At 43.1% G+C, this 17,644-nt stretch overlaps 1 long non-coding RNA gene across 1 annotated transcript; it reads left to right on the top strand.

The window, feature by feature from the left end:
• Positions 1–10,958: 10,958 nt before the first annotated feature.
• Positions 10,959–12,877, top strand: LOC134466438 (uncharacterized). The gene is made up of 4 exons (XR_010038300.1): positions 10,959–11,054; positions 11,280–11,374; positions 11,659–11,827; positions 12,050–12,877. It is a non-coding gene; the product is annotated as an uncharacterized LOC134466438 (long non-coding RNA).
• Positions 12,878–17,644: the final 4,767 nt, after the last annotated feature.

Here is a 17,644-nt window from a genome sequence, read left to right as displayed (position 1 = left end):
GCACACAGCACTGCTGTGTTACAGCGACATGATGGTAGCCTAAAAGGAAAATAAAGCCAAGGGACCACAGCTGTCCCTTTTGTCTACTCCCATTCAGGAGAAGGCCAGGCCATGGAACTATCAGGCAAGGTAATATAGTGAAGGCTAGCTAGAGAGATTGCAAGGTGCATTCGCTGCTACTCCTCTTTCTTCGTGTGGGTCTATAGGACTGCACCTGCGGGAATGGTTGCTGCCTCCAAGCATGTGTCTCTCTACCTGTGGCCTGTCTCGGTCCACATCCTTCACTGTCGGATGAGGGAAGCATGTTGTAACCTAGACACACACACAGAGGGAGTGGACTGGACACAAGCTTGATTGTCTCTTTGCCTTGTCCGCTAGTGTAGCCTATAGCGGTTGAACAAAGCTTGTGAAGGGAGCTTGGTCAGGCAAAGTTCTGCACATACAGAAGTTCTCAGATATTATCGATGTCTACTGCTGGACAGAGTTTGACGTAATCAGACCACATCTATCAATGACATAGGCTACATGTAACATTTGGTTGAGGGTAGACAGGTTGGCCAGATTCACTCGTACATGAAGTGCAATGTTGCCTCACAGGCAGTCTCCCCAAGCGGACCCAAGCCTTTTCTCAACAATTCAATGGAGTCAATACTTGATTCTCGAAAAGGCAGCCTTGAAAGATACAAAACCATGAATAGTTGAAGTTTTACATCACAAAAGGTCAAAGCTTCTACTTTTGTGAGATGCCTACAGAACGTACAGCTATTATGTTGCCATTTGAAAGACACCTACACCATTAGCTCTACACAACATTCTAGGGCTGTGTCTAGACTGCATCAATGCTCACAAAGCACCAAGACGTCATATCTGACTTTGACAGCTTGTGCAACTAAAATGTCAGGGCAAACCTCTCACATTTCATCCGTTTTTTAACCTTGTTGTTCTCCTTCTTCGTAACAGAATCCACGCAGGTGGCCTTGCTGTATTCTACTATAGATAGAGACCTGAGACAATGCATCATGGATAAAAACCGCTTGAATGGGCAGTCTTTGCTGCAGCGTATTTCCACAGAACTTGGCCCGGAGTGTGACAGATCGAGCTTGCCATGACTGAGGGTTTCAACAGGCGCCGCATGCCCTTGGATGGCTCGTTTGGTAGAGGTCCAGGTGCACTCACAGGTCTGCAAAAGGCTCAAATGGGTCAGGTAGTCCTTATGCCAGGTGATATCAGGCTTTATCAGGAAATCTCTGACACAGAAGTGACCCACCTTGACCCCAATTCACTGGGCTAACCCTGGACTTTGGCATGCTAATGGTTCAACCCCCCCCCCAACACACACACACACACGCACGCACACACACACACACACACACACACACACACACACAGCATAGTGACTCACCTTTCATCACTTTTGAAAAAAAAAGTAATCAGTTTCGTTCGGACATGTATTCTACATTAGCAGAGGCTGTGATCTAATTAATGTTATGCGTCATAGTAAGTAGAAAAGGCATTACTAATCTGAACATGGCACACACTCCTCCTCGACTAGCCTACAGCCTTTGTCCGGGGCGAGCCACTCAGTCACATGGGCCGGCGAGTGAGCCCACACAATTGTGCGTGACAGAAAACCACTTGTCCTTCTCCCTGCGTCCCTCTGTTCTGATCAGTCAGGAGGAGCCGCTGGTGGTACCAGCCTTGACAGATGGCTATTGCCGTTAATTTCCATGAAAATCACACCTGCGCAAGGGGGCCGACACCACTGCGGGGCCAAGCTGAGAGCCGTGTTGTGCTTTGAAACAGGAGCTCACATCAAGCTGCAGAACATAGAGGTGGACACAGAAGTACCTGCCCCACTAACACTAACAGTTAACAGATTTTTTTTTGCTGTAATTGTCTTTGATTCTCACACGAGAATACCCAAAGGTGTTTTTAAACTTACTTGTCAATTTGTATTGCACATTAGAGATGTGTTCGGCGCAGTATGTGGGCAAAGCAATATGAGGCCACTGTCGCCCCCTCTTATCTCGACTTTTTTTTTTTTAAAGTAAGCTGATCACGACGCACGGCAGGAACTCCCCCTGATAGAAAACAGTGCCAGCCAGCGCTTTAATGGGCTGCAGTTCTGAAGGTGATCCAAACTTGAAAAGCAGGGAAGCAACCTGGTGAGGTGGTCACCTTGTACCCATGGCTGTGCTGCAATTCAACACCATTGACTAAGAGTGAATCCAGATAGCAGTGCAGTGTGCCAGGATGCAGGCTCACACAGATGTGGCTAAAACTAATGCTAAGCAACAGCGAAATCCTGCCTGAGTCTGCCCTTCACCAACACTTGGTGGGGATTCTTTCCCAGACTCTGCAGGGCCTGGTCGGTTGGAGTCGGACAGAGATTTTTTTCTGTGTGTGTGCACGGTGCAGGAACACAAACTCACCAACAAAGGAAGGATGCCATGTGAACCAGGGCTGCGTGAGGCAGGCAATGCGAGAACACTTCCGGTATAATTAATGGAGGAGGCTGTTTGTATTCACGGCTTCTTCTGTCATCAGCAGAAACAGCAGTTTAAAAAAATAGTGCAACCTCCCCCTTTGTGCTGCACAGGAAAAGACTGATTTATATGCACCGAAAGACATAAATAGAATGTGCCAGGCAGGGCCGCTGACAGCTTTGGCTGGGCCTGGGACAAATTCATCTGAAAGGGCCCCCTGCTCAATACATGCAATGCAATTCTAGGCCCCCTCTCTCCCTGGGCCCAGGATAACAGACCTCTTTGTCCCCCCTGTCAGCTTCCCTGGTGCTGGGTATCCCACCGAATAATAAAGATCACAGTCAGCCTGCAGGGGAGTATAGTGGGTGTGTGGGTGGGTGGTGCATCTCTGTAGTGTCTGCATCCTTCTTAACAAAACTGGTGCATCATCTTTGCCTTAGCAGTCCTTCTTTGAGCATTTTTTTTCGCTTTTGTGTTTATAACAACATGGATGAAAGAACCCGTAAGGCAGATAAATGATGCTTTGTTTGTTGCTTCAAGCTGACTGATGCTGTTTACTTAAGTAACTTGTCTTCTAGACATAACAAAGTTTGTCAGGGCATAACAAAGCCCATGCAGATTCAGCTGCTTTCAAGCGTATATCACTTGAGCAAACTTCCCTGATGAGCCGAACACGTTGACAGCCATATGCTCTCACCTAAAGGTCAGTCGATGTCGTATACTTCCTTAAAGGGTGCATGGGACCGGCATGGGATTGCTCCTTAGGGCTGCACATCCATCTTAGTCCAGCCAGCCCGATGTGCTCTTTCCTTGAGTTCCCCATTACGGGGGCTGCAGCAGGGCTGGGAGAGGCAGCCGGGTGGGAGGTGTGAAACCATCCATCCTAACCCCCTACCGCCACCACACTGGCCTGAGCCTCGTCACTCCAATTGCACCAATTATCCTCGTCTGTCACTGGTTAGCTTCCATCCCCTTTGTGGCCACTGAGGTGATGAGGACGGAGAGGGGCGGTGGGAGGGGTGGTGGTGGCTCTCAGGCAGACATATGGTTATACTTTCCAGGGTCCAATCGTGCCTGGCTGGCCCCTAGAAGGGGGCGATGGGTGGCAATTTTTTGCTAATCTGTTTTATAAATGTGGCGTGATGGGTTGGAGTGCTGTCATATTGTTCTGTGCCTGCAGCAACACTATGTTAGAACCCCACGCCTTATTGCACAGACACTAGCCTGCCTCGTTCATAAATTTCTGTTATTGTTTTATCACAAGGCGGTTATTAGGTTGGTTGCACAATACGGTGATGGGAATTGAGCATAATGTAGGGCTATTTCTATTATCATATAACCTTCCATCACCTTTCCCCCACTGTGGTCTATTTTAAATGGGGCAAAGAGTGGAGGAGGTGTTATATCATCACTGCATGCCTACTGCCATATGTTTGTATTGCCCAATACGACTGGACTGGAAAGGTTTTTCAAAAGGCACACTTCAGTCCCCAGGCAGACACAGAAAAAGAGACAACAAAAAGACAACAAAGCTGAAAAGTAGAATTAAGACTTCAGAAAAAGCCAACAGATTACCAGGCATCTGTTACAGGCTCCACCGCTTCTTGAACAGGAGGTAAAATTTCTACATTTCTTGTCCAACATTTTCAGAGTGAGACATTAAACGGCCATTACTCGTCCTTCCTATGATTAAAGTCCCAATCCAATACAGGATGTCCCATTGTGTTCATCACTGCGACGTCAGGCAAGTTCCGTTTTGAAGTGAGGCAGATGAATATACATACATTTTTTATATTTGTAAACTTTTGAGTGTACGCGCAGCCAGGGATTCCAAAATGCTAGGCTGCTAGGTGTTTATCATTGAAAGTGCCATTGGAGCCCGGCACAGTGTATGACAAGAAACTGTTGTCTTCTCGGCTGGCAGTTTTATCCACTTACTCGCATGCTGTAATGTCGGTGACACCGTTTAGAAGACAATACTATTATGTCGCTGGTAATGCTTTGGCATGCTCCCTAAATAACGCTATGCATTGGTTCCAGCTGTTTGTACACAGACAAATATACACGCAGCACTGCTGACAAGGCGGGGTTTCACAACCGACAGCACTTTGCAACAATCAGAGGTTGAGTTGTGCGCAGATAGTTTTGCGCAGTCAGGTTATAAACAAAATTTGGAACCCATGTATAGGATGGTCGGTGTGGGGCAGAAAACTGACAGAAGGCTGTGGTGGTCAGATTGAGAGGTGTGTTGAATGTTCAAAGGTATCAACAAGTGTTTGAAAGCATCAGGAGCCACCTGTAAAAGGCCAATACATGACAGTAGGTCCCTCTTTGTTCATAAAGCACCTCCAGACACACTAAAAAATATAAAATATCCCCACTAACACAAAGATGACAAAACAGGACCAATAGAGAGACCAGGGAAATGAGCCAATTGAGAGCCCAGGTGCAGCGCACAGTTGGAGCAGGTCATTGATTGACAGCTGACTGGCTCGTTTGAGCATATGGCAACCGGGAGCTCATGAGGACCAGAGTCAGAGGTGAGCAGTCAGTTACTGAAGCATGATATGTTTAAAATATGATATGTTTTTCTCCGCTGGTCTTACAGGCGGGGCAATGGTGTGTAGTGTGCGTTTTCTCGGCATGATGGACAATACAACCTACCGCGTGCTGCCACCACATGGTCGGGCGTGTGGAGTATGAATAAAAATCAGGGCCCTGTACCGCACATTGCGCCTTTAAACACTAATTTAAAACACTCACTTAACAATCCATGTGAATTTAAAGAGCGTTACAGAAATCTCTTGTTAAAACCGGAATCCCTTTTTGGGGTGCTAAAACTCAATTTACTGTATGTGTAAACATGCGGCCCAAATGGATGCATTTAGAATATCAATATAAGTGTAAACGGGGTCTGAGAGCAGGAGGGAAGTAGCTATAGGCTATATAGGGATGCACCGATACCAATACTGGTAGTATCGGTGCATCCCTAGCTATGTATGATGAGGATGGCCTCTTGGTAATGGCCCAATTTAGATAAGAACCAGACCAGAGTAACAAGTGTTCATCCAGGCAAAATGGATAATAAATCGCGATTTTTTTTTTTTGTTGAAACACAAAATGAGTGGTCCTGTTTTATTCACGACAATACGTATAAATATGGATTTCTATTTTTACGATCCAACTGCATTATTCACAGACAGCAGACAATGTTGAACTCAACTCTTTCCAAAAGAAAGTGAAGGGAAAAGAAGCTCACTTTTTAGGTTGTTCTGCCCCAAAGTTCAAGCTGTTACTGATAATTGGAAATTCCTGCAGATTCTCTGTGTATCCTCTTGTAGTGTTGCATTAATTCGCGGCACTATGGACCAGCTAAATTGCCAGTGGAACTAATTACCAGGCACGGGGCTTGCAGTGGAACAGACAACATTTTGCTTAGCAACCGCATTAAAGCGCAGTTTAACTCTCTTTGGTATTACACTTAAAGTAATGATGCTCGGACTCGTAATCTAATTAGATTATAAATTAGAGAAACCGGATGTAAAAGTCACATGCCACAGAGATAGCATAACATGCTGTAGTGAGAATTTCACACACAGTTCTTGTCATATGTACTGTATAGCTCTGTTCTGTATTTCATGCCTAGGAATGCGATATAGGCTCTAACAGAGAGCCTTTATTTTGCAACCAGCAAACCTATTGACATTTTATTTACATTATTTTCATTTCAGACTGTGGCTTTGTGTCTCCCAAATTAAATTTATGGAGATGAGAATGGAAAAGCAGGCGTGCATGTGAGCGTGTGTGCAGAATGATCTTCTCAGCTACCCATGACTACACTACGTTCAGCAGCATACAGAATACCAATGCCATACCATGTCAGTAGGTGCATACATATAACACACGTACCCATACACATGCGTTCATATAGGCTACACGTACACAGGCGTTCAGCTTCACATACACGTACACAGCAACCTCAGGCAGTACTTTGTGTTTGTACTGCTACAGCATAAGTCTGCTGCCGATGGCGTGTTAAAGGTCGTCTTTACCTGTGTTTACGTGAGAGAGAGAGAGAGAGAGAGAGGCTACAAGTGCTACAGTGCCGCATTCATCATGGCTATGCAGTCGCCCGTAGACACAGGGCTTACTGATTAACAAAAGCTCTGCAGTGCTCTCTGCCTCAACATCTGCTCGCAACATGTGTGCTGTGTGGATTATTCATGATAAACATGTGATGCATGCAACATTTTACATGCTAAGTAAGTGACAACACAGACTGCCCTGGCATACCACTGCTGTAAAAAAAAAGCAAAAAAAAGGTCTGAGCAAGCTGATGTTTAAAGGCAGGAATAATATTTTTTCCCTCCATCTCAACAGGCTCCCTCTTAACTGTGATGAAGGCTGTGGCATTTGGAGCTGTCATGAATGTGTTTGCTATCACAGGGGGCAGAGAGACAAGAGAGCGCAGATTGAGTGAGGACCTGAATCTCAAGCCTAACGGCTGCACACCAAACAGCCTACAAATTGTGCTAAAGCAAATCTTTTCCAAGTCCTTGGCTGAAGCAGCCTTACACCTAATATGCAATAAATTCTGTGTTTTCAGGGGCACTCTAAAGTGTGGTCATACAATTTGGTGATGGATGCACATAAATATGAAAAAATATTGAAATGAAATGCAATATCGGGAGCCATCTTTTTTTAGAGGGAAGGTGTCGTGACACTTTTTTCCTCCAATTCAATACGGCAAACGTGCTGCTTGCAAATCACTGTCAGTTTTCTGTTATAGGTGCTATTTCTCTCAGAGTGGTGGGCGAGGAGAGAAATATGCTCGCCATCAATACCACATGAAGAAGAACAGCAACATGAAAACAAATGATGTCTATTAATGAATTTTACATGACCCTTTACCAACCAGCAACACACACAGATGTGCACAGGGGATAGAGGTCCCCCATTTCTCTACAGGGAGAGAATCTGTTTCCTGTCCAAAAAGTTGTCTCTATTGTGAATTAGTTTCATATTATCCCTGTTGATAAAATATTGAAAGAGCATGGTGTCAAGTAAAAGTACCGAAATGGGTTGTATTAGTGATGGAAGAACTTCAAATGGCCTTTGTATTAAACTAGCTTCTGTCTTTGAAGTCACAGGATTCTATCAAACATTCAGTCTTATTCCTCTCAGCACAGCCCACAGGGAATAATGATGAACCATGTCCCCCGGATCACTTTGAATAGCCCATTTTTTCCCTCAAGGGTGTTTCAGTTATGATTTTGTTCATATTCTTTAATTTGATGACGCACAAGTCCACAGACATCACTTTTAGTCTTTTCCAATATTCTGTTGCGACGAAATGAGAAGACGGTTTTCATTAAATCATGTGTACTTGTGGGAATGCAGGTGCTTAGTGTTGGCTCAGGGATACATAATCAGATCATGAGAACCTGTTAAAGGATGTGTATAAAAGATGCCTTATGTGTGTAAAGACTCTAAGCTGTTGCAGGTACTTCTTACTGCTTTAAAACTTTGGTATGGTCAATCAGACAGGGTTTAGTTGTGCTTGTATTTTTGGGGTAATTTTATTTTGGGGGGGGGGAGTATTTTTTTCAGATGGGCCAACAATACTCTTCGCTGAAAAAACTAAACTTCTGTACATCTTAACAATATTGCTATGATATGACTGAGGGTTTTAAATAACAGATTAAGATGTAGTCTTTACAATTTTGGCAACAAACGTATTATAAGTGTTTTGCACAGAGTTTAATCAGCAATCATTATGAACCCTAGTGTGTTGTGTTTCATTTCATATAATGCTCAGTCCTTGTGAGCCTCAGGTTGGTTGGTTGCAACCGAGCCTCAACAAGTGGCCGTAACTCCATTGAGGACACAGAGGTCATGTCCTCTGTATTTTTTTCAGTAATGTATTTATCTATGATGAAAATCGAAATATGATCAATAATGATAAATTCAGTCTGCATACGCAACCCCCATTTATCCTCAAGGCAGTGATTAATGAAAACAAATGTAAGAGTTTGACTGAAGTGTTTGAAGCATTCGAAATGTACAGTAGGCAGTACAGCACGCAGTATTTGACCTCTGTATTTGAAAATGTCTGGTTACGGCCCTGGTTAAGTCATTTTCAGTGCTGGATGAAGGCTGCTGATATTCAAGTGCTTGGAACAATGACTCCTTAGCAATGGTTAGGGCATACAGTGTTTTTGTTTCTTTTCTCTTGATTTTTTTTTGTTTTCTCTTTGGTTTTCTAGGTTGTCACCAGAACATACTGAGGATTATGGATACAGGAAATAACAACCAGGAAGGATATTACAGTAAGTAGTACCTTGGCATGGTCTCACAGCATCTGTGGAGGATAATGTACCAAAGGGATCAGGAAGATTAAGACCCAAAATATCAACAGACACCATAACTCAGTAAAGACTGGGAGGACCCCAAACTGTTCTTCAAAGACATGGTATGAGGGCTGTGAAGCAAGTGTACACAAACAGTTAGTTGGCAAGATTTCATTTGAAAACTGCAGCTCACAGCAGGTGTCTAGCACAGCCAAAAATCAACTCCGATTTGTTAAAGCCTTGCCTAACGGTGTTGTCAACTAATTTGGATATCCCACAATCCATTAGTGTCAGATTTGATGCTTCATTATTGCATTAAAGTGGTATAAAATATTGGGGAGACGTGACTGATGGCAAAACCTACCTTGCCTGAATGTGCAGAGATGGTCTTGAAATTTAGCCACATTACTCTTGGGGAGTGGCTCACAGCCTGTTCCACCCAATTGATATACTAGCTGGCCTCCTGTGCCAATCCTGGAGGTCTATGGATTAGTGTGTTGCAGTGGCTCTCCAAGACTGTTTGCACAGAGGATTAGTGATATGTCACCACACTAGAAATGATTGATATAGTCCAGATATCATGATGCGCCTGATGCTCTACCAACCAAAGAGGACACGTGCTATATTTTCTTGTTGTCTTCTTTAGCCAGCTTCCTGTAGCTGAGAGAATGTCAATGCTTCATTCCTTCTATAACAAAACGAGACATAGTGAAGGTTCTAAAGTCTCTTTTCCAGGTTGAAGGGGTTCACCTTGTTTTTCCTTAAAAGTGCACTAATATTTAGCAGTTTCTTTCCAGAATTCTAGCTGCCCATTCACAAATGTTACCCTTTTCACTAATACTACTTACTACCACCATCAAGTAAGTATTCAGTACAATATGGTCCAGCTGCGTCTTGTCCAGCTAATACCGCTACGCCCATTCCTCCTTACTAGACCGCCCTCACAGTAACGCCCCTTTGGCTGTTCAAGTTTCTGAAGTCAGTATGCTGCCGAATGACAACACTTGTAAGCGCCGCGCGGGATTTATTAAAACGACTGGATGGATTTCGCTGGATGGATTTCGCTGCAGCGATCACTCAACTGTCGGTAAGATTTCGAATAAAATGCATGAATATACATAACGGTTACTTTACGAGTTGACTTAGTCGGAGTGCGAACAGAAAGTCGGAGGTGTCATATTTGTTCATGGTGTTAAACGTAATTTCAATTCTTGACCAGTGCATGTAAAGAAATTGTAAATAAAACCGACTTGATGTAGTAGTGCTAAAAATAAACCTTTATATTTTCTCTTAGTGAACTTCTCAAAATATATGGGCTAATGTAGATACCACTTGGGATGGGTTTATCGTTACCTATTGTTTCTGATGGGGCGTTAATTGGTGTGGCACCCGGAACTCTTCCTTACTTCAGGAAGATTGGCAAGGGGTAAGCTGTGTTTTTTTCCTCCGTGTCATGAAGTATTTAATGATGTTTCTGTACTTTAATTTCTCTGCTACTTTATTGATCTTTGATGGGAAGATATTCTGTTACGTTTGTGTTGATATTTTCGTTGTAATTTTCGCTCAAAGTATGTACATTAGCGCCATTAATGTCCGCGATCGTTATGAAGTTAACAGGTGCTAACGAGCAGATTGGGAAGTAAATAAATGCTACTGGATCGAGGCCCCTCGTCATCTCTCCTGCCTCTTCAATCATCCAAAGACTGTTTAGTCTGTTATTTTAATGTAATGGTCGGTTCATGTCCGTTGCATTGACTTGACTTGTCTTTGGGTCTGATTTTAAATGTGCCATATAGTTCAATGTGGGAGCAGGTTCACACACTAAATAAGACACTAAGGTCAAGCACAAGCAGATTTTTTGTTTTATTTTTCTCAGAGCAGAGTAGAGCAGATGTTTCAGGTTGCTGCCAGAGCAGTGACTTGACCTCAGTGTCTTATTTAGTGTACTCCCACATTGAACTCTACTTTTTGGGTCCACGCACCTACTTATTTCTAAACATCTAGAGTGCAACAATGCCCATGCCTCCTAATGTGCCATATAACCTGTATCTCGCCTATTGTGTGTGTGTGTGTGTGTTCGTGAATGTGTTCACGCAGATATAAGAAGTTGGGGTTGGGGTTGATGATCCACATGATGGTGATGGACCAGGACAGTTCTGGACCTCCTGACTGGCAGCTCCATCCTCAACCTCCCTTCCTGTCCTTCACACATGTGCAGGTAAGGCCAATTTTTAAAAACTCACTGCATTGTCTGAGGCAAAAGTATGAGAAAAGGAGTGAGTGAGTGAGTGAGAACCCGGCCATTACATGTGATGTGACCCTTAAAGGGCGTGTGTGTGTCCTAGAACCAAGACAGTGGCAGTGTGTGTCTGTCTGTCTTTGGTTAAGGATATTTTTAAGATACTACCTTGTTGTGTTAACATTATTTTGCTATTTCTGACAGGCAGAGGCAGTTTTCTGAAGGATGGTTAATGTCAGTATCAACATGTTGTGATGGAGGCTTCCACCTGAGCTGAACACAGAAACTTGCACACAGTGGTGAGTAAAACACTGAATCTGTTTTGTTCTGCACTAGACCAATAAGTATTTCATACAGTAATTCCTTTCTGTGCTGTGTTTATTTATTGAAAACAAATGTGGATAGAGGATAATACAAAACACTGGCACTGTAGTGATCCCTGCACAGGCCAGAAGCTGTGTATCTCTTCAGCCTGGTGTTCTGCATTAAAATGATGGGTGTGATTTTTATGTAGTGTATTCTATGTATCCCTCTCGTGTGTGTGTGTGTGTGTGTGTGTGTTTGTGTGTGTGCATGCGTGCAGATGGAAGCAGTCGTTCCTGTTCAGCATTGATATGCCGGTAATGGGTTTGATGAGCCACAGCGTGGTTATGGACAATCAGCATCAGGACCAGGGCCGCTCACAAGGAGAACCTCCTGCCCTGCCTCTTCATCCCCAACCTCCAATCTTCCTGCTCTTCACACATGTGCAGGTGAGGACAACCTCTAAAATGCACACTTGACCTGAGGCAAAGGGGGGAGAATAGGCATGCATGCATGCACGTGCACCAAACTTTAAGACAGTAGCAGTGTGTGGGGGGGCATGTGCACAAGCATATGCACGTGCTCATGTCATGTTCTTCTGTAGGTAGATAGGGGTTGGTTGTTTTTGTCTTAATTGTCATTCATAACATTAACATGCCTTTTTTTGACAGGCACAGAGCCAGTTTTCAGAGGGAGGGCTGATGACACCAGCAACTTCGGATCTGAACCTGATCAACCCAGCACCAACCACTGTGCCGCTCCTCCTCTGCCAACTGCACCACATGGCTCCACCATCTCAAAAAGGCACAGACACTACTCCACTTCCTGCGAAGGATGAGAGAAGAGCCGACCTCCCCACAACGGCACTCACCACCTTCTACAGGGGTGTCATTGAGAGCATCCTGACCAGCAGCCTCTCTGTCTGGCATGGCAGCCGTCAAGCTGAAGACTAGAAGGCAGTACAGAGAGTTGGTGAGGACAGCAGAAAAGCTCTTAAGATCACCCCTACCTGTTCTCCCTACTACCATCAGGGAAGCGCTAGCCCAGCATGCGGTGCTGCAAAAGCACACTGGGAAACGACTTCTTTCCACAAGCCATCAGACTCCTCAACGCACTGAAGAAAACCACATGAATAACCAAGGACACGGGAGAATATTCCATGAACACTTCTTTCACCATGCCACTTACACTTTACTCATTGCACCTTGTATACAGCATCTTCACACCACCTGTATGAACTCCTCCTGCCGTGTGTGTGTGTCCACTGTGTTTGTGTATTTATTGTCCATCAGTATGTTAATCTTCTTATTGCACACTGTTTGGGTGTCTGTATTTATAGTATGTATCAGTCTATATTTAATGCCAATGCCTTATTTTTAGTTATTAGTTAAATGCACATTGGAGACTGGTCAAACACAATTTCAAACTTTGTGTTAACCCTCTTGTTGACCGTTCACACTTCATAGTGTAAAAGTAAACAGAAATAAATTCACATTTCATTCCTGTCTCGTTCACTTCTTTCAGCAATGTATGTGGCCTACATGCAGGGAAGCTGACAGGAGGGACAAAGGGGTACGTTGACCTGGGCCCAGTGAGACGAGGGGTCCAGGAATGGGTCCTCATTACATTGTATGTAGTCTATGTATTGAGTGGGGGGCCCTTTCAGATGACTTTGTCCTGGGCAAAGCCAAAGCTGTCAGCGGCCCTGATTATGTATGCACAAACACTGGTTATGATGGTAGGAAAATTTTTCTCTGTTTTCTGATGGCATTTGAATTAAGACAGGCCAATCTGGAACCTCTCCTGGATAAAGAGGTAAGCTTCAATGGTGTGGTCACTCCTAAATCATAGACAGACATGGAGTATGGTAGGCCTATGGTAATGAAGAAATCGTTTTCTCCAATAAAACAAACAAATAGCCTATTGCTATTTCAAATACTATTTCATATTTTTTCATTAATATCTGCTCTTTTCAAGCTGGCCACATAAAGTGGTGAGGTGACACTCATTAGGCCTACTTAAAAAAGTCGGGAATGTGTTGCTGATGTACATCGTACAACTTTTCTAAGTAGCCTATATCATGTCTTACCAAGTGAACAACCTCGCCTAAAAGGGTTTTTTAATTATTATTTCTCGGGGTGTGTTAATATCCTGGAAAGGATAAATCTGTGGTTTAATCATATAGCCTACCCAGTGTTAACAGTGACCTTGATACACACAGCTAGGTGAGGTAATGCCAACGCATTGACAGCATATATTTAGGCAATATATACAGTATTTACTATCAATGTGTCAAAGTTGTGTTGAAATCAAAGCATTTTGGCGACCTGATACGTTATGACAAATCTGTGCATAGCGACACGAGTTCTAAACAGTAGGCTACAATGTCCGAGGTACGGGAAGACAAAGCAAAATACATATTGGGATTAGAAAACGTGTGATTTATCTCACTTTCTTACATAAATTGTTGAGAATATTATGTCAGTGGAATGTTCAGTGAAACTTTTCTCCGGAAGATAACAATTTGCACGGGATATCTTTGAAAACATGGAGCCTTCATCCGGAAATGGCCTCGAAAATGACATCATGCAGTATCCCTTCACGATTGGCCAATACGGCAAATGCCGGGAACGCCCATGGGCGTGCTTGCATTAGGGGTGGAACTGTTTTACTGCAGCTGGACCCTTCTCATTCAGTATGACTGGGAAAATTGCACTTTTCACTTACATGAAAAGGTGGATCTTAAACATGTCTACCATTTTGAATTTCCAGAAATATATATCTTTAGCTGCCAGACTTACTGTATTATGGTCAAACTAGTAAATATTTGTTTATTATTCAGTGAGTTTTCATGAAAACATCAAATTTTGCAATAGGCAGCACAGTTTCAATGAGTAGCATAGTTGCGATGCCTACTCTGGCCATCATCCCACACAGTGCGCTTTTAAAGGCTCTTTCACACCAGAAAGACCTAACCAAACTCCCAACTACGACTAGGCAGTTGTCCATCTGTCCCTTTCGGTCTTGATCAGTCGCAATATTTTTGCCCAACACCACAACAAGTCGACTTCAACCACTGTGGACACTCCCACAGGGTGGTGCGGGAGGGATTTCATTGAAACAGTCCCAACGCAGACCGAAGGGCATCGTAATCCTCCAACCCCCTCAAAAGTACAGACACACACCACGCCAGTTCTTACTGACCGTCTTCAACCCTAACTGACACCCAACTGTCGGGTTGATGTGGGGTCAGCTTAAGCCTGAATTGACTGACAAACTGAATCCAAAGCACTCGCCTCCAAGTCACACTAGTGATATAACGTATTTTTCACTTCTACCTTGACTTGAAGCAGGGCCGTAAGCTGACCTAATACTATACAGGGGCACAGTATAGGTACAGAGAGATTTAAAAAAAAAAAAATGTTTTGCAGTTATTTATTTTTAAAAGTTGGTAAATTACTTAGGCCTATATCATTGCAAGTAGTGCATGTGTGCTTTTTTGTGTGCATTCTGTACATTACTCCGTATGCTAAACTTGAGCTAAATTCCAAGGTAGCAAGGTTGAGTTTTTTTGTGAAACTCATACCGGGGCACAGCAACTCAATACCCAGGCACATGCCCCTGTAAAATAGGTCTGGCGACGCCCCTGATTGGAGGCGAGTTCTTTGGATTCAGTTCATCAGTCAATGCTTCCTTCCTTCTAGCCAAAGCACAGCCATTAGATTGGCACCTGTCTAACGGAGCTCATCAGGCCTGGGCCCTCCCGTAGGCAGGACTGATGAATGACACTTCACTTTGCACCCCATGCACAGAGACGTGGCAGAGTCAAACATTTTTTTGTCCAGAATTTGACCTAAGTGAATATATATGATAAGAGGAGTGTTCGCTCTTTCTTTACTTCTTTCTCCTGTCTGTCTCTCCTCCCTCTCTCTCTCTCTCTCTCTCTCTCTCTCTCTCTCTCTCTCTCTCTCTCTCTCTCTCTCTCTCTCTCTCTCTCTCTCTCTCTCTCTCTCTCTCTCATGCATGCCAGGAGAAGTAAGCAGAGTGCTGTAGACAGTAATAATGTTACCATGCAAAACTATCTTGACACTTCATATCTGGCTCATTTCGAGTCCTCAAGGCAAAATGTAATGCTTTGGGCAGTTCTGCACAGTGATGCAAAGTTGCATAAGCCAATACCAATAATTCAAAACAGTGGGTTTGCTTTTTTTAAAACTTAAAAGTCCTGTCTTGCAGCTACTGCTAAAGATGTGGCATGATATCAATAGGTCAACAGTAAAGTTTTATACAAATATTGATCTGTTGTCATAAGAAATTTCAGATTATTCAAATGGAAATGCAATAATGAAAAGGCAATCAACATAGCACACCACATTGGCCTAACCCTTACTGTATAATAGTAACTGGCATAAAGATGCCAGACCAGATCCTAAGAAACGTACAGCGCATGTTTGTTGATAATATCTTTCAGAATAGGCTAATTATTTTACATTGCCGTTAAATGTGTGTGATAATCCAGGGCAGTATGTTGACTACCGGTACATATGCATTTAGTATGCAATATAACAGTTAAAACATAAGACAAACACAACAAAAGTTATTAGCGATAGAGTCATTGGCTGTCGATTTACAAGAATTCTTTCTCAACATTAGCATACTGGCCCAGCAACAAGACCATGTAAATGTGTTGCTATTAACCATCATTAACCATTTAAACCAGAGGACTCATTGTAAACTCATTGTAAACCCAGATCTCTGTGTCCCCGATGTACATTTCACATCTCACCTTGCTGTTGAATTTGCAGTTCATGAGACTGCAAGCCAAACTCTACATCATATTGTGCGCCCTACAGAGCACTGTTGGTGTTGGAGGTGTTAGCTCGGCTATTACCATTGCACTATGACCTTGGCCACCTAGCAAAGCACCACTGTCTCTCACCGGGCATATCTGTGAGGTCCCACAGGGCTGTTACTGTAAGAGGCTTTGGAGCACAAACAACAAGATGCCATCCTGTACCCCGTTATCTTGGCACATATTGCCTTCATTGATGTATCTTCTGTTTCTTAATCGTATCCCATTTTATTTCGTGAGCTGGCACTGAGAACACACAATTTGTAGAAAATGACAGGAATGACAGTAATGAAGAATATTACAGCAAGGACCACAAAAACAGGTGAGACTGTGAAGTAGCCTAACATACAGGCTTTGCTGCACAAGCAATAGCAGATACCATGGAAACAGAGCTGTGTGAAGCCCTCAGATGCCATGGAGATAAATCCACTCGGATCCACAGCAGAAGACAAGTGGGAAATCAACATTATATGATCTTACAGGAGAGCACCACAGTTCTATCTGATTTAACAGTTACAACACACAAAAATTGAACACAAAAGTGTTCTTTCTGTATTACACAATACTAATCCACACATTATAGTTGAAATTTCAAAGTTGTATTTATATGTTCTTTCAAAGGGAGGTACCGCGCCTTTTCTCTTGATGCCTGGTGGGTGCGTAGGTTCCAACAAGTGAACTATAGGATCAAGTAAGGGGAACTCGCACACCTTGTATGCCGATGCAATAGTGTCCTTTTATTTCATGTTTTGAAAATAAAAAAAGGTGCTACCCAAGTGAACAGTGCAAACGTTTCGGTCCCATTCAGACCATCCTCAGTGCACTGAGCACCTTTTTTTTTTTTCGAAACATGCAATAAAAGGACACTATTGTATCGGCATGCAAGGTGTGCGAGTTCCCCTTACTTGATCTTAAAGTTGTATTTATAACCATTAGCTTTGATATGGGCTTTTCAAATGGATGTTATTGTGAGTTTCATATACTTGTTATGATTGACACGAGTCCACACACTTGAAATCTGAAACTTTGTATGGAATGGAATGGAATGAAATGGAATAAAGGTTAACAAAGAATTCCGTCAATCAGAACTCGATCTCTGTCCTACCCATTGACACGGGATATGCACAATTTTCATAAGAAAAAAAAATATCTGGACTATTTTCATAAATGTCACACAATTAGTAAAAAAATAATTGATAAAGAAATAATTGTATTTAGTTTGTTACATTTCTTCAACTGGAACCTGTTGCTGCCATTGCTGGATACTGTATAGCATGCAGGGTGGTCATCATTTCTGCAACATTTCACATTACTGTTGAACTTTACCTAACAGTGTAAAATAATCAGTCCAAAGTGTTTACAAGATACATCATGCGTGCAAAACTGAGGGGGTTGCTTGAGATTAAGCACACAT

This window comes from Engraulis encrasicolus, chromosome 16, assembly GCF_034702125.1.
Source record: "Engraulis encrasicolus isolate BLACKSEA-1 chromosome 16, IST_EnEncr_1.0, whole genome shotgun sequence".
Classification (NCBI taxonomy): Eukaryota; Metazoa; Chordata; class Actinopteri; order Clupeiformes; family Engraulidae; genus Engraulis; species Engraulis encrasicolus.
This window is presented reverse-complemented; position numbering and strand designations above follow the sequence as displayed.